At 47.5% G+C, this 23,433-nt stretch overlaps 1 protein-coding gene and 1 long non-coding RNA gene across 2 annotated transcripts in view; both read right to left on the bottom strand.

Moving 5' to 3' along the window:
* SH3GL1 (SH3 domain containing GRB2 like 1, endophilin A2) overlaps nt 1-23,433 on the bottom strand; it is a 74,987-nt gene that overhangs the window by 27,026 nt on the left and 24,528 nt on the right. The window lies entirely within an intron of this gene.
* Nucleotides 10,407-12,358, bottom strand: LOC309386392. Its single transcript, XR_014174408.1, has 2 exons — nt 10,952-12,358; nt 10,407-10,796 (listed from the first exon to the last, which is right to left on the bottom strand). It is a non-coding gene; the product is annotated as an uncharacterized lncRNA (long non-coding RNA).

Below are 23,433 nucleotides of genomic sequence, written 5' to 3'. Positions count from 1 at the left end.
GCACCATCATGGGGAACCTATGGCACAGGTATACGGTATAGGGTTTCCTGCCTAGGCAGGGGGTCTCTCCAGGCTGTCGCCCAGGGACGTGCGGTCGGGGGAGGCAGAGCCTCACCTCTCTTCACGAAATAATAGTATATAATATTATATACTATGCTGGTTTTGTTGTATTCAGGTCTTTTCCCGTGTAAGGTTGAGATTACACGGGAAAAGACCCGAATACAACAAAAGCAGCATACCTACACCCGTGAAAATATACGAAAACAAATATTATATTATATTATATATATATGATGTATATGTATGTATGTGTGTTGTGTATGTATGTACGTTTGGTGTTGTTATATATGTTTCATGTTATATGCTCCATTGTACGCCGCCCCGAGTCCTACTTGGAAAGGGAGCGGCTAATAAATCCAAATTTATTATTATTATAATTTATTATTATTATATATAATATATTATAATATTATATACATCCGGCCGGCCGTGCCCGGGAGCTGCGGAGGCAGAAGTGTTGTCGGCGCTCCCGGATGACGAAGGCACGAAAGCGACAGTCACAGCGACGCCGAGGTGGTCCGGGCGGACGATCAGGCAGCCTGATCCTCTGTCGCTCACCCGCCGGACTGCCTCGGCGCCATTCTGGCTACCTCCGTCCGGGCGTGCCCAGGAGCTGCGGAGGGCGGAGGCATAAATGTTGTCAGCGCTCGCGGATGACGAAGGCTCGCGACTGCAATATGCAGTCGCGAGGAGCGCGCAAAGTCCAGCAGAGGCAGGAAGGTTCTCGTCGTTCCCCAGTCGCTTTCGGGGACTGCAGAGCGCGAGCCGGCGGAGCACGCTCAGGAAGGCGGGGAATGGGATCACGTGTGCTGGAGGCTGAGGCAGCCTGAGCCTCCAAGCACACGTGGTCCCATTCCCCGCCTTCTTGATGACGTCACCAGCCTCACCAGCCATAAACCTCACCGCACGTCACTGCTGTCGCCCATTGCTCTTCTGGGTTCCGGCATGCCGGCTAGCTGGTCTTCGTGCAGGTAGGAGTGCCTGAAACCGGAAGAGCAGCTGCCCGGCGTGCGCAGGTGTTCCCATTTCATTCGCCAACACTCGATAGCGGATAGGAAAGTACCTTGCGAAGCACACAACAGAAGAATAATCACAAAATGCACAAATCTGAAAATAGAAATAGAACAACTGTGGCAAAAGAAAGCAGAGGTGGGACCAATATAGCGATAGGCGCCTTGGGTGACATCCCGAAACATCTGGAGCAGCTTTTAAAACATCATCGGCATTGACAGATTCCCCCCCCCCCCCAGTCAATTGCTTGACTGAAAATCGTTGGCAACCTGTGACGGCACCTTTAACAACATCAGATAACAACATCTGCCTATCGCAGGTCCTCGGGAAAGGGTCCAAATCCAGTCTAAACATCTGGCTGACTGTGCCACCAGCCATAAGAAGGATTTAGTTATAAGAGGATGAATAAGAAGGCTACTAATAAGCAGTAATAAGGATTAGTTTAAACATGTTTGGGATAAAGACAAGTCTATTGCCCGATGCAAATTTTAAAAAAATAAATAATTAAAAATGATAAAAGAAAATCAAAGCAAACCACTCAAAGAATCACTCACTCGATGCAGTCAATTTTCTGGGTAAATTTTTCTATGTTTTTAACACCATAACAGAGTTGGGGGGGACGGGACCTTACTCAGAATAGAGCTTGGAAGGGACCTTGGAGGTCTTCTAGTCCAGCCCTCTGCACAAGCAGGAAAGCCTACACCATTTCAGACAAGCGGCTACCCAGTCTCTTCTTAAAAAAAAAAAACCTCAACTGATGGAGTATCCACAACTTCTGGTGGCAAGCTGTTCCACTGCTTCCATTGTCCTCACTGTCAGGAAGTTTCTCCTTAATTCCAGGTTCCTTCTCTCCTTCGTTAGTTTCCATCCACTGTTTCTTGTCCTGCCTTCTGGTGCTTTGGAAAATAAATTGACACCCCCCCCCCTCTTCTTTGTGGCAGCCCCTCAAGTACTGGAAGGCTGCTATCATGTCCCTCCCTTCTTTTCTCTAGGCTAGCCAAGCCCAAATCCTGCAACCATTCTTCATATCTTTTAGTCTCCAGACCTCTAAGCAGGGGGTTGGACTAGAAGACCTCCAAGGTCCCTTCCAACCCTGATTCTATTCCATTCCTTCTCTATTCTATTCTATTCCATTCCTTCTTTACGCTATTCTATTCTATTCCTTCTCTATTCTATTCTATTCCTTCTCTATTCTATTCTATTCCTTCTCTATTCTATTCTATTCCATCTCTATTCTATTCTATTCCATTCCTTCTCCTATTCTATTCTATTTCTGTTCTATTCCATTTCTTCTCTATTCTATTCTATTCCTATATTCTATTGCTTCTCTATTCTATTCTATTCCTTCTCCTATTCTATTCTATTTATATTCTATTCCATTCCTATATTCTTATTCCTTCTCTATTTTATTCCTTCTCTATTCTATTCTATTCTATTCCATTCCTTCTCTATTCTATTCCTTCTCCTATTCTATTCTATTCCTTCTATTCTATTCCTTCTCTATTCTATTCCTTCTCCTATTATATTCTATTCCTTCTCTATTCTATTCCAATCTATTCTATTCCTATATTCTATTCCTTCTCTATTCTATTCTATTCCTTCTCTATTCTATTCTATTCCATTCCTTCTCTATTCTATTCCTTCTCCTATTCTATTCTATTCCTTCTCTATTCTATTCCAATCTATTCTATTCCTATATTCTATGCCTTCTCTATTCTATTCTATTCCTTCTCTATTCTATTCTATTCCTATATTCTATTGCTTCTCTATTCTATTCTATTCCTTCTCTATTCTATTCCTTCTCCTATTCTATTCTATTCTATTCTATTCCATTCCTATATTCTTATTCCTTCTCTATTTTATTCCTTCTCCTATTCTATTCTATTCCTTCTATTCCATTCCTTCTCTATTCTATTCCTTCTCCTATTCTATTCTATTCCTTCTCTATTCTATTCCAATCTATTCTATTCCTATATTCTATGCCTTCTCTATTCTATTCTATTCCTTCTCTATTCTATTCCATTCCTTCTCTATTCTATTCCTTCTCCTATTCTATTCTATTCCTTCTCTATTCTATTCCAATCTATTCCATTCCTATATTCTATGCCTTCTCTATTCTATTCTATTCCTTCTCTATTCTATTCCATTCCTTCTCTATTCTATTCCTTCTCCTATTCTATTCTATTCCTTCTCTATTCTATTCCAATCTATTCTATTCCTATATTCTATGCCTTCTCTATTCTATTCTATTCCTTCTCTATTCTATTCCATTCCATTCCTTCTCTATTCTATTCTATTCTGTTCCATTCCTTCTTTATTCTCTGTTCCATTCCATTCTATAATCCTATTCCATTCTGTAATTCCCTTCCCTTCCTTAATTATAATCATCTTAGTTGCTCTTCTTTGCACTCTTTTTAGAGTCTCAACATCTTTTTTTATATCGTGGCAACCAATGTTCAGTTTGGCGGAGAGTTGGGAGGGACCTTATTCAGAACGGAGCTTGGAAGGGGACCTTGGAGGTCTTCTAGTCCAACCCCTTGCTCAGGCAGAAAACTCTATAAACCGTTTCAGACAAATGGGTTGCCCAGCCTCTTCTTAAAAGCCTCCAGTTTTGGAGCACTCCCAGCTTCGGGAATGAATGATTACAATTTATTAAACCTGCAGGCTCCCTGACCCTCAACAACGCTGCTTGGCTCTCAGCCATCAAGCTGAGAAATTATCAATGTTTTTCCTCGGCTTACCGTCACACCCAAGAAGTCTGGCTCCACGTGACTCCTCTAAGACACACACTGTTACAGTACACAACTCCAACGTTATCACAAAGGACGTTTGTATCGATGGTTTAACAAATGAATCTTTTGTGCACCCAGTGTGCATGATACAGTAAATAAAAGCCATCTGGGTCTGCTGATATTTTTTAGCCTTGAGCTAAAGAAAAGAAGTTAACTGGGTGAAAATACCTACAGCTAAGTCCTCGATTTACAACAGTTCGTTTAGGGACCGTTCACAGTTACGACGGCCCTGAAAAAAGCGACTTACGACCGTCGCAGCATCCCCGTGGTCGCACAATCCAAATTTGAGATGCTTGGCAAGTGGTTCATATTTACGACGGTCGCAGCGCCCACCGGACAAGCAAAGTCAAGGAGGAATCCAGATTCACTTACCGACCGGGGGACTGACTTGACAAATGCAACGCGTCAAGGGAACAACGGTGACGAGAAGAGTTGTAAAGCGGGGCACTAAAACGGTGACTAAATAAACTTTTGTCAAGTCGAGGACTCATCTATATGTGAAGCTAAAGGAGGAGAGAAAGGGGGAACAAAATATTCTAGATCGCTCAATAAACTTCACGGCTCTGTTCCAATATTTGAGGGGCTGCCACAGAGAGGAGGGGGGGTCAAGCTATTTTCCAAAGTACCGGAAGGCTGGACAAGAATGACTGTTTTTGTATCTGAGCAGTGGACGAGTGATCTGGGTATAGGGGACTTTGTTGTTACACCCCTGTCATGGTCAGATCACTCATGTCTCCGGCTGGACTTCCCTGGCGCTACCCCCCACCGCGAGGAGGCGGGACCAGATGGTCCAAGCTGGTACCGCCCCAAGCACCTGATGGAGCCGGATAGGTTCCAAACGGAGCTTGGGCCATTACCTGTAGCCCTGACCCGCGCTCGGTCAGAGGACCTAGCGGCCGCCTGGAACAGGGCGGCGGCTGGGGCCTTGGACTGGGTTGCGCCTTTGCGACCTCTCCTGCGGCAGCGACCCACCCGGGCTCCTTGGTATACCGAGGAGCTGAGGGTGATGAAGCGCCATAGGAGACATCTAGAGAGCAGGTGGAGGTCCTCACGCTCCGAATCTGATCGAACACAGGTAAGAGCCTACTTACGGACCTACCTTGTGGCATTAAGGGCGGCCAAACGTAGATATTGCGCTGCTCTTATTGCGTCCGCGGATAACCGCCCTGCCGCCCTGTTTAGGGTGACCCGCTCCCTCTTGTCACAGAGGACGCGGGGGGCACCCTTGCAGGGCAGAGCAGAGGAGTTTGGGGAATATCTGCAGGATAAAGTCGCTCAGATCCAGAGCGGATGGGCCCCCCTCAGTGGACCGGACGGGCCGCCAACAGCGAGTCTTGTGAGACCATCCTGGGAGGAGTTTGATTCTGTTGCCCCCGAGGATTTGGATAGGTTGCGTGGACGGCTGCGACCCACCACATGTTTAATGGACCCGTGTCCCTCCTGGTTGGTACTGGCATCTTGGGAGGTGACCCGAGGCTGGCTTCTGGGCCTGGTGAATGCCTCATTGGGTGAGGGATCCTTACCAACCGCCTTGAAGGAGGCAGTGGTGAGGCCCTTACTTAAGAGGCCTTCACTCGACCCAATGGAGCTAGCTAACTATCGTCCAGTCTCCAACCTTCCGTTTCTAGCGAAGGTTGTTGAGAATGTGGTGGCGCAGCAGTTTCCACGACACCTTGACGAATCCGAGTATCTAGACTCACGCCAGTCCGGCTTCCGACCCGGGCACAGCACAGAGACAGCCTTGGTCGCGTTGGTTGATGATCTCTGGAGGGCCAGAGATAGAGGTTGTTCCTCTATCCTGGTCCTATTAGACCTCTCGGCGGCTTTTGATACCATCGACCATGGTATCCTATTGCGCCGGTTGGAGGGGATAGGAGTCGGAGGTACCGTTTTGCGGTGGTTCGGCTCCTACCTCTCCGACCGGAGGCAATGTGTGTTGACAGGGGGACAGAGGTCGACCCCGAGGCCACTCACTTGTGGAGTGCCACAGGGGTCGGTCCTCTCGCCTCTCCTGTTCAACACATATGTGAAGCCGCTGGGTGAGATCATCCGTGGTTTTGGGGTTGAGTATCACCTCTACGCTGATGATACTCAGCTGTATATTTCAACCCCAAACCACCCCAACGAGGCTGTCGAAGTGATGTCCCGGTGCTTGGAAGCTGTCGGGGTCTGGATGGGGGACAACAGACTCAAACTCAACCCCTCCAAGACCGAGTGGCTGTGGCTACCGGCACCTCGGTTCAGCCAGCTGACTCCATCGCTGGCCATAGGGGGCGAACAATTGCCCCCTGTGGAACGGGCGCGCAATTTGGGCGTCCTCCTTGATGCCCGGCTGTCAATGGATGACCATGTGGCAGCCGTGGCGAGGGGGGCGTTCCACCAGGTTCGCCTGGTGCGCCAATTGCGCCCCCTACTGGACCGGGATGCCCTACGCACGGTCACTCATGCGCTGGTGACGTCCCGCCTGGATTACTGCAATGCTCTCTACATGGGGCTGCCCTTGGGACGCGCCCGGAGACTGCAGTTAGTTCAGAACGCAGCCGCGCGGGCTGTGATGGGGAGTACGAGGTACTCCCACGTAACACCTCTCCTGCGCGAGCTGCACTGGCTACCTGTGGTTTTTCGGGTGCGTTTCAAGGTGCTGATTACCATCTTTAAAGCGCTCCATGGCACGGGACCTAGTTACTTGCGGGATCGCATCCTCCCACATACATCCCTGCGGCCAATTCGCTCACACAGGGAGGGACTTCTGGTGCCGTCCACTAGGCAATGCCAACGGGCGACACCAAGGAGTAGGGCCTTCTCTGTGATGGGCCCAACCCTCTGGAATGACCTCCCCCCGACATTAGAACCACTTCTGACCTCCGCTCCTTCCGGCAAAAATTGAAGACTCACCTGTTCCGATTAGCAGGCCTGGCATAATTACAACTGTCCCTCCTGGCAAATGTATTATTGTCTGGTTATCTTAGGGGTTTTTTAATTTGTTGTGTCTGTTTTAGGGATTTAAAACTTATATTTATATCAGCTTTGTACAGTTCTTTTAACTGTATTTTAACCTCCTCCAAACTGTACATATTTAACTTTTTTATTGTATTTTGTGATATTCTCTATGGACTGTACACCGCCCCGAGTCCCTTCTGGGAGAGAGGGCGGTCTAGAAGCACCAAATAAACTAAAACTAAACTAAAACCATAATCAAGGAGAGAGATTCAACCTAGAAATGAGGAGGAATTTCCTGACAGTGAGAGCAATCAACCCATGGAACAGAAGCTGCCTTCAGAAGTTGTGGGAGCTTCATCATTGGAGGCCTTCAAGAAGAGACTGGACTGCCATCTGATCAAAATGGTGTAGGGTCTTCCTGCTAGGGCGGGGGTTGGTCTAGATGACCTACAAGGTCTCTTCCAACTCTGTTTAATTGTATCTGGGCATGACAACTCTAGTGAAGAGAAGGACCAAGGGAGACATGATAGCAGTGTTCCAATATTTGAGGGGCTGCCACGGAGAGGAAGGAGCTCAAGCTATTTTCCAAAGCACCCGAAGGCCACACAAGGAACAATGGATGGAAAGTGATCAAGGAGAGATTCAACCTAGAAATAAGGAGAAATTTTCTGACAGTGAGAGCAATCAACCCACGGAAGAGAAGTTGCCTTCAGAAGTTGTGGGAGCGTCATCCCTGGAGGCTTTCAGGAAGAGACTGGACTGCCATCTGTCAGAAATGGGGTAGGGTTTCCTGCTTGGGCAGGGGGTTGGACTAGATGACCTACAAGGTCCCTTCCAACTCTGTTAATTTGGCTTTCCTTCTTTCTTCTTGCAACACTTTCGACTTGAGTTGCAAACAATCAAAACCACAACCGCAGAGAGGAGAGACAGACAAAGCTTCTGAGCCCCCAGACTACGCAATGGCCCGGCCGTGGGATCCTTGAACGGAACGTGATGTGAATGGAAGCCGAGGCGCCACCAGTTCCCACCCGGCTTAACCACAAGGGCCTGCAGGTCTCAAGGAGAAGACGCAATAATTTGGGATCCCGGCTGTAAACGATAAGGGAGGGGGAAGAAGGGGGAGAGAATTAAATGGATGCAAGATTCACAGTTGCTGTGCCGTGCCACGCAACGCAATGCATTACAATGCAAGGGAATTGGTTCCAGCACAACACAATTGGTTGCAATGCAATGCAATGAAATTGGTTGCAAAGAAATTGGTTGCAGTGTGATGCAAAGAAATTGGTTGCAGTGCGATGCAAAGAAATTGGTCGCAGTGCGATGCAAAGAAATTGGTCGCAGTGCGATGCAAAGAAATTGGTCGCAGTGCGATGCAAAGAAATTGGTTGCAGTGCGATGCAAAGAAATTGGTTGCAGTGCGATGCAAAGAAATTGGTTGCAACAAAAGGCAACACTGTTGGTTGTATAGCAATGCAACGCAATAGGTCGCAATGCTACGCAACACAACTGGTCGCAACAAAATGCAACGCAATTGCTTGCAACGCAATGCCATTGGTTTGCTGTGCTACACAACACAACTGGTTGCGTCGCAACACAAAGTAAATCTCAGCTCCTACTCGTCTTTTGTGGCTTTCCTTTGTGGAAACATTTTTTTTCTTCCACGTCCCCCCCCCCCCAGCTCTTCAGCCTGGGGACGGCTCCAAGTGTGTCAAAGGGGGAACGCCTGCAGCCCCCACCCCCACCCCCACGCATTCCAGCCGCTTCTGCCGGCTTTGCCAGCCAGCTTTGCCAAGGAGGATTTGGGCTGCTCTCTGCAGCCGTCTATGCCCGCACAAGAATCCTTGGCTGGAAGGTTTTGCTTGAGAGCTGAGGAAGGTGGCCGCGAATCAGCAGAGATCCTAAGAAGGGACCAGGCTGAAAGGGGGGCACCCAGAGGTGGCATCTAGCTGGTTCAAACTGGTAGCGGAAATCCATCCACCCACTCAGGCTCTATGCCAGGGGTGTCTTAAAGTTGCCAACTTTAGACACCCCTGCCTATGCGGTCCTAGTTAGGCACGTTTTTTTGAAGCCAGGCGCATGCGGGGAAGGTACAAGCGCGCAAAGCACATGCGCCAAAGGCCGGGTGCGTGCACGGCAGAGGTGGCATTCTGCCAGTTCGCCCCAGTTCGGGCAAACTAAGAGCAGCGGTGGCAGGAGGCTCTGCCCACCCAAACATCATCACGGACGCCTCTGTGTGTGTGAAGAAGTGTTGTGCGCACTTCTGGTTCGGAAACGGTAGCGAAGGTCAAAGAATTTCATGTCTGATGCACGGAAGGGGTAAGAGGCAAACCAGGGGGAACAAAATGTGAAACCCACCGCTGTGGACACGGCTTCCTGTCCTCTCCCATCCTCTGGAGTCCATTTAATCTCCCACCGACTGCTTCGGTGACTCCATCTGGCCCCCTCTTTCTCTGCCGTCCCCTTCTTCTTCTTTTGCCCTCCATCTTTCCCAGCGTGAGGCTCTTCTCCAGGGAGTCCTTCCTTCTCATTAGGTGGCCAAAGTCTTTGAGTTTCCTCTTCAGGATCTGGCCTTCTAAAGAGCAGTCAGGGTTGATCTCCTCTAGGACTGACCGGTTGGATGGCCTTGCAGGCCAAGGGACTCAATGCAGGAGTCTTCTCCAGCACCAGAGTCCAAAGGCCTCCATTCTTTGGCTCTCAGCCTTCCTTATGGTCCAACCTTCGCAGCCATCCATTGCAACTGGGAAAACCAGAGCCTTGACTAGACACACTTTTGATTGGCAGGGTGATGATATCTCTGCTTTTTAGGATGCTGTCTAGATTTGCCAAAGCTTTCCTCCCCAGGAGCAAGCGTCTTCGAATTTCTTGGCTGCAGTCCCCATCTGCGGTGATCTTGGAGCCCAGGAAAATAAAATCGGTCACTCCCTCCATTTCTTCCTCGTCTATTTGCCAGGAATTGAGAGGGCCGGATGCCATGATCTTCGTTTTCTTAATGTTGAATTTCAAGCCAACTTTTGCACTCTCCTTTTTCACCCGCATCAAGAGACTCTTTAGTTCCTCTTCACTTTCTGCCATTAGAGTGGCATCATCTGCACATTGGAGGTGGTTGATATTTCACTTGGCATGTGGTTAATTCCTCCCTCTTTGCCCCATTTTTTTCCCCTCATTCCTCCAATTTGGGAAAAATCTTTGAAAAAAGGCACCTACCTCTCCCTACCTACTGTATTTCTCTCTCTCTCTCTCTCTCCTCTCTCTCTATCATCTACCTACCTACACACTCTCTCTCTCTCCCTATCTACGGTATTTCTCTCTATCTACCTACCAACCTACCTACTTTCTCTCTCTCTCCCTATCTACTGTATTTCTTTCTCTCTCTTTTTCTATTTTTCTCTCTATCCCTCTACCTACCTACCTATACTCGTCTCTCTCTTCCTACCTACCTAGTATATTTCTCTCTCTTTCTATTTCCATCTATCCCTCTACCTACCTACCTACACTCTGTCTCTCTCTATCCCTACCTACTGTATGTATGTATGTATGTATGTATGTATGTATATATATTCTTTCTTTCTTCTTTCTTTCTTTCTTTCTTTCTTTCTTTCTTTCTCTTTCTTTCCTCTATCCCTCTACCTACCTACACTCTGTCTCTCTCTATCCCTACCTACTGTATGTATGTATGTATGTATGTATGTATGTATGTATGTATGTATATATTTTCTTTCTTTCTTTCTTTCTTTCTTTCTTTCTTTCTTTCTTTCTTTCCTCTATCCCTCTACCTACCTACACTCTGTCTCTCTCTATCCCTACCTACTGTATGTATGTATGTATGTATGTATGTATGTATGTATGTATGTATGTATATATTTTCTTTCTTTCTTTCTTTCTTTCTTTCTTTCTTTCTTTTTCTTTCTTTCTTTCTTTCTTTCTTTCTTTCTTTCTTTCTTTCTTTCTTTCTTTCTTTCTTTCTTTCTTTCTTTCCTCTATCCCTCTACCTACCTACACTCTGTCTCTCTCTATCCCTACCTACTGTATGTATGTATGTATGTATGTATGTATGTATATATTTTCTTTCTTTCTTTCTTTCTTTCTTTCTTTCTTTCTTTCTTTCTTTCTTTCTTTCTTTCTTTTCTTTCCTCTATCCCTCTACCTACCTACCTACACTCTGTCTCTCTCTATCTCTACCTACCTACTGTATATATATCTCTTTCTTTCTTTCTTTCTCTCTATCCCTCTACCTACCAATCTACCTACTTTCTCTCTCTCCCTATCTACTGTATTTCTCTCTCTCTCTTTTTCTATTTCTCTCTCTATCCCTCTACCTACCTACTTATACTCTGTCTCTCTCTCCCTATCTACCTAGTGTATTTCTCTTTCTCTCTCTCTTTCTATTTCCATCTATCCCTCTACCTACATACCTACACTCTGTCTTTCTCTATCCCTACCTACCTACTGTATTTCTCTCTCTCTATTTCTCTCTCTCTTTATCCCTTTATCTACCTACCTACCTACCTACTCTCTTTCTCTCCCTACCTACCTACTGTATTTCCCTCTCTTTTTTTCTCTCCCTCTCTGTGCCTCTACCTACCTACCTACTTTTTAAAAAAAAAATGCCTCTTCAAAACCTTGGTGTGTCTTATACTCCAGTGCGTCTTATACGCCGAAAACTACGGTATTCCCCCCCCCCCCAACTGATGGGAACTCAGCAACACGAAGCGGAGAGGGTATAAATAATAGATTTCCCCCCAGGGATTTGATCAGAAAAAGTTGAGACAATTGCACAATGGCACAGACCCACAGAGCCACCACAAAAAATAAAAAGCTCAAGAAAACCTATTTCCTAGCAACATCCCAGCAACTCGGGAGGGCTTTTTCGCAGGTCCATTTTTGTGGTGCTTCTAGGCAACGACCCTGCTAAGACTTTGGACAAGGCAAAGGGCTATTTAATAATAGCCTTAGCAACTGCAAAAGGACTCAGTTGGGGAATCAGAGGTTTGTGCAAAAACCCAGCAGCCAATTTGGAGCGAAGAGACGGCGGTAACCTTTGCTATGCCAACGGGAAAAAAGGGACTTTCGTTCTGGTTATGCTTCCCCCATCGTTTTCTATGCAGATGTCACGAAGCCACACTCCCTGGCCAAATATACGGGGCAGGGAGTCCTCGGCGTACGACAACAATTGAGGCCAACATTTCTGCTTGCTAAGTGAGACGTTTGTTAAGGGAGGCTTTTTTGCACTGCAGTTGTGAAGTTAGCTGTTGTGGCCCACCAGCGGCCAACGAAGCTGGCAGCAGACTGGGACAGTGAGGAGGTTGGGGAGGAACCTGGGCCAGTCCTGGAGTCTGGGGAAGGCTCTGATGAGGTCTCTGTGTCGGAGGCAGAGAGGGGGCCAGAGCCGTCTTGACAGTTATCAGCTGCTTTCGGAGTCGGACATCAGTTGGGCAGATGAACAGCTGGAGCCTGTTCCCAGTGAGCGCATGCAACATGGGAGGAAGGCCACAGCTGGATGCTGAATGGCCCCTCCCAGAGGAGATAAAAGAGGAGCGAAAGGGGAGTGGAGTTTGCAGGAGGCAATTCGTTCGCTTAATTGGTTCGTGACTCTCCAAGGCTCCTTGCCAGGTTCTGCAGATCTCAGTCTGGCAGCTCTCCAATCCAGATAGGTTCTGTGACTGTAAATCCTCCCCTGGAAGACTTTGCTGGATGTGAAGGAGCAGAATTCACAGTCAATTAATAAAAGGGTTTTTTGTCGGGACAAGGAGTTTGCTTCATGCTCTCGGGAAGCCTCGGTTAGAACAACTCCAAGGTACTCTGTCAAATGTGAATCCAGTGGCAGGAAGTTCCAGATATGTTTTCAGTCCACCCACCTACAATTTCTCTCTCTCTCTTTTTCCCTTCGATCTGCAATCTTTCTCTCTCTCTCTCTCCTCTGTACATTATCTATCATGTCTCTCTCACTTGCTCAAGAGCCATGGGACGGTTGGAATGCGGTATTGCAGGCTAATTTTGCCCACTGCCAGCAGTTCGAGTCTCATTGGTTGATTCAGCCTTCCGAGGTTGGTAAAATGAGGACCCAGATTGTTGGGGGGGTGGGGGTCAATAGGCTGATTTTGCAAACCGCTGAGAGAGGGGCTGGAAAGCACCGTGAAGCGGTATTTAAGTCTAAGAGCTATTGCTATTAATTGCAATTGCAATTAATCGAAAATAAATCGCAATTTTCAGATGGGCTCCCTGGCTCCGAGATTTTAGGGATTAGAGGCCAAATCTCTTCCCCACAGCGCACATCCTTTCTGTTTCCTTCCCTCCTTCCTGTCAACAAGAGACGATTAAAGAAACTGATGAGTTTGCGATTTGATGTCACATGCGGAAGGAAATCGCGTGAATGTCTCTTATCGAAAACAGGCCCTATGAAAATGAAGAGCATCACACCAAGCTCGGTTTCTAGGAAGACAAGTGAATGAGTCACTCTGCCTTTTTAAAGCAGCTCGTAATGCCACTTGTAGAGCCAGGCAATTTATCGGCAGTCCTCAACTTACGACTATTCGTTTAGCGAGCGCTCAGAGTTAGAACAGCACCGGAAGAAGTAAAATGGTGATCGGTTCTCATACTTTCAACGTAGCAGTTGCCCTGGCAAGCATGGGATCCAAATTCATATGCTTGGAAATTGGCATGTATTTATGATGGTAAGTTCTAGTGCCGCGGTAGCCCTCAAAGGCAGCTGGGTGACTTTGGCCCAATCACCAGGAGACTGGGAGTTCTAGTCCCGCCTTGGGCATGAAAGCCAGCTGGGTGACTTTGGCCCAATCACCAGGAGACTGGGAGTTCTAGTCCCGCCTTAGGCATGAAAGCCAGCTGGGTGACTTTGGCCCAATCACCAGGAGACTGGGAGTTCTAGTCCCGCCTTGGGCATGAAAGACAAATGGGTGACTTTGGCCCAATCACCAGGAGACAGTGAGTTCTAGTCCCGCCTTAGGCATGAAAGCCACCTGAGTGACTTTGGCCCAATCACCAGGAGACTGGGAGTTCTAGTCCCGCCTTGGGCATGAAAGCCAGCTGGGTGACTTTGGGCCAATCACCAGGAGACTGGGAGTTCTAGTCCCGCCTTGGGCATGAAAGCCAGCTGGGTGACTTTGGGCCAATCACCAGGAGACTGGGAGTTCTAGTCCCGCCTTAGGCATGAAAGCCAGCTGGGTGACTTTGGCCCAATCACCAGGAGACTGGGAGTTCTAGTCCCGCCTTGGGCATGAAAGACAAATGGGTGACTTTGGCCCAATCACCAGGAGACAGTGAGTTCTAGTCCCGCCTTAGGCATGAAAGCCACCTGAGTGACTTTGGCCCAATCACCAGGAGACTGGGAGTTCTAGTCCCGCCTTGGGCATGAAAGCCAGCTGGGTGACTTTGGGCCAATCACCAGGAGACTGGGAGTTCTAGTCCCGCCTTGGGCATGAAAGCCAGCTGGGTGACTTTGGGCCAATCACCAGGAGACTGGGAGTTCTAGTCCCGCCTTGGGCATGAAAGCCAGCTGGGTGACTTTGGCCCAATCACCAGGAGACTGGGAGTTCTAGTCCCACCTTAGGCATGAAAGCCAGCTGGGTGACTTTGGGCCAATCACCAGGAGACTGGGAGTTCTAGTCCCGCCTTGGGCATGAAAGCCAGCTGGGTGACTTTGGCCCAATCACCAGGAGACTGGGAGTTCTAGTCCCGCCTTGGGCATGAAAGCCAGCTGGGTGACTTTGGCCCAATCACCAGGAGACAGTGAGTTCTAGTCCCACCTTAGGCATGAAAGCCAGCTGGGTGACTTTGGCCCAATCACCAGGAGACTGGGAGTTCTAGTCCCGCCTTAGGCATGAAAGCCAGCTGGGTGACTTTGGCCCAATCACCAGGAGACTGGGAGTTCTAGTCCCGCCTTGGGCATGAAAGCCAGCTGGGTGACTTTGGCCCAATCACCAGGAGACTGGGAGTTCTAGTCCCGCCTTGGGCATGAAAGCCAACTGGGTGACTTTGGCCCAATCACCAGGAGACGGTGAGTTCTAGTCCCCTTCTTTTTGATGAAAACCAACTGGGTGACTTTGGGCCAGTGAGTCTCTCAGCCCAATCCACTTCACAGGGTTGTTGTGCAGAAAGCTTAAATGGACTCCAGAGGATGGTAGAAGACAGGGAGGCCTGGGGTCACAATGGGTTGGACACAACTTCGCAACTAACAACAACAAGCCAGTGCCAGTGCCATTGCCAACTGCAGAGATTCACGTAACCTCTGCGACGAACAAGGTTGTAAAATGAGGCAAAACTCACTGAACAACTGTCTCGCTTAGGAACAGGAAATTCACTGGGGTCGTAAGTCGAGGACTGCCTGCACTTCTGAAGATGGCGGTGTGGGGGGGAGAAAGGTCCAGGTTGAATTCACAAAGGTTAAACTAAATCTTGATTATTGTGTGATGAAACCTCAACCGATGTGGTTAGTTTAAGGGACGAGCTAATCCAGGTCTGGATTAACTTGGATCAAATCCAGGCAGCTGAGGTTATCCGGGTGTGCAAACATTGGCGTGGGTTCCCTGGCAAGGAACCGCAAGTGACTCACAACTCCCATGCTGGCTAATCCCTTTTTTTTAAAGCCCTCATTTCCAATTTCGCAGTCACAACCTCTATGGCAGGGGTCTCCAATATTGGCGACTTTAAGACTTGCGGACTTCAACTCCCAGAATTCCTCAGCCAGCCAGAATTCTGGGAGTTGAAGTCCGCAAGTCTTAAAGTTGCCAGGGCTGGAGACCCCTGGCTCTATGACACAGGTAGTCCAAGATGGCTCCTTCATGACTTGTGGACTACAACTCCCAGAATTCCTAAGACAGACATTATGTGGCCTACCCTGTGACCCATTTCCCCCACCTGTTTTGAAACAGTCGTTAAGCAAGCACAGTGGTTATAAAGTGAAGGCCATGGTTGTTAAGCAAACTCAAGGGACATTTGTGTGTGTGTGGGGGATGTAAATTGGAATTACGGTAAATAATGGTTTCTGAGGGGTGGTGTTTGGTCTTAAATCAAGGTCAAATGACTGCAAGCCAATTCAAATGGCCGCAGACGCAGACCGGTTGTCGGAAGCCGAAAATGTGACCAGGAGACTGAAGGGTAAAGGGGGGGGGGGGAAGGCCATTGTAACATTGAATCTAATCTAGGGGAGGGTCGTTATAACCGTAAGAAATCGGTCGTAAGTCGAGAGCTATTTTGCAATTTTGCCATTTTACAGTGGATTGGTTTGGAAGGGCTGGTTGGGAGGAAGGAAGAGAGTCATTTCACCTAAGTTGGGTGGCAAATAATTCTCTAAATAAATAAAGATGGAGGGAGGGGAAGGAGGGGAGAGAAGGAGGGAGGGAGGGAAGGAAGGAAGGAAGGAAGGAAGGAAGGAAGGAAGGAAGGAAGGACCTTTGAGTACCTGTTTCTTTAGATATAACCTCCTTGTTTTTAAGGCCTGTGTATACAATGAAAACGATCAAGAAGGAGATTTGAAGCCTTCTCTTTTTAATTATTTATTAAGCGGATTTACATGGCTGCCCAACTCACATGTGGTGAACTATATGAGAGGCACACAGAAGAAAGAAAGAAAAAGAAAGGAAGGAAGGAAGGAAGGAAGGAAGGAAGCAGGGAGGGAAGAAAGAAGGAAGGAGAGAGAGAGAAAGAAGGAAGGAGAAAGAAAGGAGGGAGGGAGGGAAGAAAGAAGGAATTAAGGAAGGAAGGAAGCAGGGAGGGAAGAAAGAAGGAAAGAGAGAGAAAGAGGGAAGGAGAAAGAAAGGAGGGAGGGAGGGAAGAAAGAAGGAATTAAGGAAGGAAGGAAGGAAGGAAAGGAAGGAAGCAGGGAGGGAAGAAGGAAGAAAGGAGAGAGAGAGAGAGAAAGAAGGAAGGAGAAAGAAAGGAGGGAGGGAGGGAAGAAAGAAAGAAGGAATTAAGGAAGGAAAGAAAGAAAGAAAGAAAGAAAGAAAGAAAGAAAGAAAGAAAGAAAGAAAGATGCAATGTTTGACACGAGCTGGCTGGCAGATAGATAGATAGATAGATAGATAGATAGATAGATAGATAGATAGATAGATAGATAGATAGATAGATAGATAGATAAATAGACAGACAGACAGACAGACGGTCAGTCAGTCAGTCACAGGTAGAGATGCAATCCTCCTGCCCTCTTCACAGGAAATGTAACTCCAATCAAGCCACCATTGTAAACGGAAGTCACAATCTCTTTGCTGCCTCGGAGGCAACATACACGGGTTGTGAAAGCAATCGCCCTGGCCTACATCGTAACTGACTGAGTCAACAAGGGCAGATGTAACACCTACACAACAGCGAGTTGTGGTCGACAGACCGAGGCGTGGTGTATGTGGACACAGCCAATGTCTACACAAGAACACCAGCTTAACCAAGACCGTGACTCGTTCCAACAGATAAGCCAGATCCACGTCTCACCCATGTTGTGCAAACCTGGTCTTCCTATTGACCAACATACTAGATAAGTCCTGTAAAAACAAAACAAAACAAAACAGGGCCTCTTTCTCAAAAGCAGAATATACTTTCATTGAAAAAAGCAGGAGTGCGACATTTTCTGCGAACTGAGCACTCTGGGAAATATTCCATATTTGTGATGGCTGCCGAAAAAGCCAACACAGTTCTAAGGCTGCATCAACAGAGGGAGAGAATCAAGATCACGTGAAGGGTTAATACCACTTTATAAGGCCTTGGTAAGGCCACACTTGGAATACTGCATTCAGTTTTGGTCGCCATGATGTAGAAAAGATGTAGAGACTCCAGAAAGAGTGCAGAGAAGAGCAACAAAGAGGATTAGGGGACTGGAGGTGAAAACATATGAAGAACGGTTGCAGGAACTGGGTATGTTTAGCTTAAGAGAAAGAAGGACTAGGGGAGACTTGATAGCATTATTCCAATATCTCAGAGGTTGCCACAAAGAAGAGGGAGTCAAACTATTCTCCAAAGCACCTGAGGGTAAGGAATAGGTGGAAACTAATCAAGGAGAGAAGCAACTTAGAACTGAGGAGAAACTTCCTGACAGATAAAACAATTAATCAGTGGAACAGAAGTTGCCTCCAGAAGTTGTGAATGCCCCAACACTGGAAGCCTTTAAGATGTTGGGTAGCCATTTGTCTGAAGTGGTGTAGGGTTTCCTGCCTAGGCAGGGGGTTGGACTAGAAGACCTCCAAGGTCCCTTCCAACTGTTATTTTATTCTATTCCTATTCCATTCTATTCCTATTCCATTCTATTCCTATTCCATTCTATTCCTATTCTATTCTAATCCTATTATATTTTATTCCTATTCCTATTCTATTCCTATTCTATTCCTATTCTATTCCTATTCTATTCCTATTCTATTCCTATTCTATTCTATTCCTATTCTATTCCTATTCTATTCCTATTCTATTCCTATTCCATTCTATTCCTATTCCATTCTATTCCTATTCTATTTTATTCCTATTCTATTCTAATCCTATTCCTATTCTAATCCTATTCTATTTTATTCCTAGTCCTATTCTATTCTATTCCTATTCTATTCTATTCCTATTCTATTCTATTCCTATTCCATTTCCAATTCAATTCTATTCTTTCTTATTCCCATTCCCATTCCCATTCCCATTCCATTTCTATTCTATTCCATTCCATGCCACGTCATGGGACTTAACACATTTCTTGAAAAGCCCAGAGCTTAAACCCAATGCACCCAGAGGCTAGAACCCAATCAAGGCCAGAATTGCAGAGCTGCCAAATGAGGTCGTGGTCAAACAGCCGGTTCCTGCTTTAAGCAGCATTTCCTCAAGTGTTGCAATTGACCCCACTGGGACGGCCAAAAGGAGGAACGTTCTTGCGTTCCGTGCACATGATTTGATTTATTGATTTGCAAGCAATCGGGACATTTGCAAATCTTTTCCGGGGTGGTTTCCCGGTCCGAAAAAATCTTGGCATCTTTTCTATATAAGCGATCCGGACCGTGAGCAAACTGTCCCCGCTTTAGTGTTTCCAGAAAAGTTACTGGAGGTGAGAGCTCTACAGCTAAAAGACCCTGGAGAGAGAGCAGCAGAATCCAGAAAAAGGGGTTTCTGGAGAGGCTGGCTTTGAGTGAAACAGTTTTAGCCAATGTCAGATTCCTTCTTTCTTTTTTTCTTTCTTTCTTCCTTCCCTCCCTCCCCTTTCCCTCTGTCCTCTCCCTCCCTTCCTTCCTGCCTGTCTTCCTCCTTCCCTCCCTCCCATCCTTTCTTCCTCCCATCATCCCCCTCTTCCTTCCCACCTGCCTGCCTCTCTCCCATCCTTTCCTTCCTTCCTCCTCCCCTCCCTCCCTTACTTTAATTTTCTTCCTTCCTCCCCTTTCTTCCTGCCTGCCTGTCTTCCTCCTTCCCTCCCATCCTTCCTTCCTCCCATCATCCCCTCTTCCTTCCTTCCTGCCTGCCTCCCTCTCATCCTTTCCTTCCTGCCTCCTTCCCTCCCTCCCATTCTTCCTTCCCTCCCTCTCTTCCTCCCATCCTTCCTTTCCTTACTTCCTCCCATCATCCCCTTCCTTCCTTCCTTCCTGCCTGCCTCTCATCCTTTCCTTCCTGCCTCCTGCGCTCCCTCTCACCTTTCCTTTCCTTCCTTCCTCCCCTCTTCTTTCCTGCCTGCCTCCCATCCTTTCCTTCCTGCTTCCTCCCTCCCTCCCATCCTTTCCTTCCTTCCTCCCATCCTCCCATAATATCTCTTTCCTGCCTGCCATCCTTTCCTTCCTTCTCTCCCTCCCATCCTTTCCTTCCTTCCTCCTTCCCTCCCTCCCTCCCTCCCTCCCTCCCTCTCTTCCTCCCATCCTTCCTTCCTATCTTCCTCCTTCCCTGCCATCCTTCCTTTCCTTTCCCTTCCTTCCTTCCCTTATCATCCATCCATCCATCTTGTTCTCCTTTTCCACCAGCTGGACAAGGCGGCTGATTCACTGCAGAGAGTCCTCAACTTACAACCGTTCATTTAGTGACGATTCGAAGTTACAGCAGCACTGAGGAAAAAAAGTGACCGGTGCAGGTCACACGATCAAAATTCGGACGCTTGGCAACCAACTCCTATTGGTGACGGTTGCCCATGTCCCTCTCAGTCCTACCTCACAGGGACGTTGCGGTATTGCAAAAAAATAATAATAATAACGGAAGGAGGGAACTTTATTGCTTCTTCAGAGCTCTCTAACGTAAGGCAGGATGTAACTCAAGCAAATAAATAACTCCCACCCTTGATGATTCTTAACCACATTTTACTGATTTCAGCATTTTTTCTTTTTTCCTGGCCCAGCCCTGACGCTGGAAAGGAGCCGGCCAATTTTCAATCTGGGAAGGATTCAGGATGCAGTTTTGCAGACTCAGTAAAAAGATCCGCCTGTTTTGCCAGTTCGCTGAAAAACCATTAGAAAAATATATATATATATATGCAAGTTTTTAAACTGAGTTTCCATCCGTTGGTTCTTGTCCTGCCTTCAGATGCTCTGAAGCAGCAGTCACCAACTGGTGGTCTGCGATTAAATTTTGGTGGTTCGCAGAAGAATTATTTGCATTTTGTATATTGCACTAAATCAGGGGTCCTCAAACTACGGCCCCAGGGATGGATACGTGCAGTGAACGCTTGGGTTGCTGCAGGGAGTCTCCCCCTTTGGGGTCTTTTTGTGCAGGGCGGAGTGGGGCAGAAATTCCAACTTGGGGTCTGCTTCAGCCTCCTGGTGGGGGGCTTTGGGCGAAGGCTGGAGGGAAGAGCCACTGGTGGCAAAGAGCCGGAGGGCCTTGTTCCAGTGGGACTGCATCATGGCCTGGAACTGGCTGACCATCTCAGCCCGCTGAGCCTCCAGGCGCCGGTAGCTGGCCTTGCACTCCCACAGGTCTTCCCTCTTCTTGGACAGCCTATGCTCCTAGTCCTCAGTGAGGTGCTTCTGCTGAGCCTCCTTCTCGGCCAGATCCAATTTGAACTGAGCTGTTTTGCCAACTGTTTCTCAATGGGGGCTGCTTAGCTCCAGCAACTGCGTTCTCTTGGGGTCCTAAGGAGCCCGGGGAGGCAGGCGAGGAGGGGCTGGGAAGGGAGGGGCGAGTAGAGATTGGCGAGGCGCCCCTTGATGTGTTTGACATTGAGTTGGCCACGCCCACTCGGTCACATGACCACGTTGCCACGCCCACCCAGCCGGTCATTAGACAGATCATATTCGTGGTCCACAGGATTTAAAATTATGAATTTAGTGGTCCCTGAAGTCCAAAAGGCTGTTAATCCTCTGTTGATACAATTTAGGATTGTGTTGGCTTTTTTGGCTGCTACCGCACACCGCTGGCTCGTATTTAAGAGACTGTCAGGTCCCGCTCGCTGTGACTGCTGTTGTTAAGTGAACGACACCGTTGTAAGGTGAATCTGACTAATGTGAATGAGTGGGCCCTCTCCAACAACATACAATTCAATTCGGAGAAAAGCAAGTATTTCATTTGAACGTATGCCGATTAGTGTGCATTCAAAGTGACAAGGAAGTTATTCTAAGGTTTTACACCTGGGCAGAAGAAAAAAAACCAAAGGCACAAGGACAGATTAGGTGAAACCTGGTTCAAAAACAGTAATTGCGAGATGGACTTTGGAGTCCTGGTGGACGATCCCTTAAACATGATCCTGCGGCAGCAGCCCAGAAACGCCAATATGATCCTTGGTTGTCTGCAAGAGACGCATAGAATCAAAATCACATGAAGTATTACTACCGCTTTATAAAGCCTTAGTATGGCTTTTATACACCTGGAATCCTGCATCCAGTTTTGGTCACTGCAAAAAAAGATGGTTGCAACTTTGGAAAAAGTGCAAAGAAGAGCAGCAGCTAAATGATGATTCGAGGCCTGGAGAATAAAACATGTGACGAACGGTTGCAGGAACCGTGCATGTGCCGGTCTAGAGAAAAGAAGGATTAGCGGTGGGGGACATGAGAGTAGTATTCCAATATTTGAGGGGCTGCTACAAAGAGGTCACAGGGGTCAACCTATTCCCCAAAGCACCAGAAGGCAGGACAAGAAGCAATGGAAGGAAACTAATGGAGGAGAGAAACAACCTGGAATTAAGGAGAAACTTCCTAACAGGGAGGGCTATTAACCAGTGGAACTACCTGCCTGGACTAGAAGACCTCCAAGGTCCTTTCCAGCTCTATTCTGATTGATATTGACTTCCCCACTGATTTGTCAGAAGGTCGCAAAAGCGATCACATGATCCAGGGACACTGCAACGGTCAAAAATACACGTCAATTAGCAAGAATATCAATTTTGACCATGGGGATGCTGCAACGGGGTAAATGTGAAAAATAGTCCCTTTTTTTCAGGCCATTGTCACTTCGAACGGTCACTAAACAATTGGTTGTAAGTCAAGGACTATCTGCAGTTCAGCGGATGAAGTCCTTGTAAGGCGATACCCTCCCCCATTCATAAATCTTATTAAGTCGATGCCGCTGGCTCAGGAATTCTGGGAGTTGAAGTCCACAAGTCATAAAGCAACCATAGTTCCCCTCATGCTGGCTCTGGAATTCTGGGAGTTGAAGTCCACAAGTCATAAAGCGGCCATAGTTCCCCTCATGCTGGCTCTGGAATTCTGGGAGTTGAAGTCCACAAGTCATAAAGCAACCATAGTTCCCCTCATGCTGGCTCTGGAATTCTGGGAGTTGAAGTCCACAAGTCATAAAGCGACCATAGTTCCCCTCATGCTGGCTCTGGAATTCTGGGAGTTGAAGTCCACAAGTCATAAAGCGACCATAGTTCCCCTCATGCTGGCTCTGGAATTCTGGGAGTTGAAGTCCACAAGTCATAAAGCGGCCATAGTTCCCCACATGCTGGCTGAGGAATTCTGGGAGTTGAAGTCCACAAGTCATAAAGCGACCATAGTTCCCCTCATGCTGGCTGAGGAATTCTGGGAGTTGACGTCCACAAGTCATAAAGCGACCATAGTTCCCCTCATGCTGGCTCTGGAATTCTGGGAGTTGAAGTCCACAAGTCATACAAAGGCCATAGTTCCCCTCATGCTGGCTGAGGAATTCTGGGAGTTGAAATCCACAAGTCATAAAACGGCCATAGTTCCCCTCATGCTGGCTGAGGAATTCTGGGAGTTGAAGTCCACAAGTCATAAAACAGCCATAGTTCCCCCATACTGGCTCAGGAATTCTGGGAGTTGAAGTCCACAAGTCATAAAGCGGCCATAGTTCCCCTCATGCTGGCTGAGGAATTCTGGGAGTTGAAGTCCACAAGTCATAAAAGGACCATGGTTCCTTTTCAAGATCCTGTCAAGATCCGGAAGGATTCAGCTGAGGAGAAAGCAATGTTTTGCTTCCAGTCTGATGGCTGAAGAATGGAGGAATCTTACAAAACCTGTCAAGGAGTTCCAACTTTATGGCGAAACACACAACTATGCACCCTTGCCTGGTTGGGACACTCAACAGGAAGACCTAACAGGCTCTGAAACACCTGAACAGGTGATGCAGGCCGAAGCTGGTTCAGCTTGTTTAAAGGGTTGGAACGCCTTTAAACACAACAGTCTTCCTAATTCAATAATAGTTTTCTCTCCTTTTTCCAAACAGGCAGTCAGTCCTTGACTTACAAGACTTTGCTTAGCGACCATTCAAGGCACTGAAAATAGTGACTTAC

The sequence above is a fragment of the Natrix helvetica genome, assembly GCF_964273705.1.
Source record: "Natrix helvetica genome assembly, chromosome: 1".
Taxonomy (NCBI): Eukaryota; Metazoa; Chordata; class Lepidosauria; order Squamata; family Natricidae; genus Natrix; species Natrix helvetica.
The sequence above is the reverse complement of the archived record's forward strand: the minus strand, read 5'-3'. Positions and strand labels throughout refer to the sequence as shown.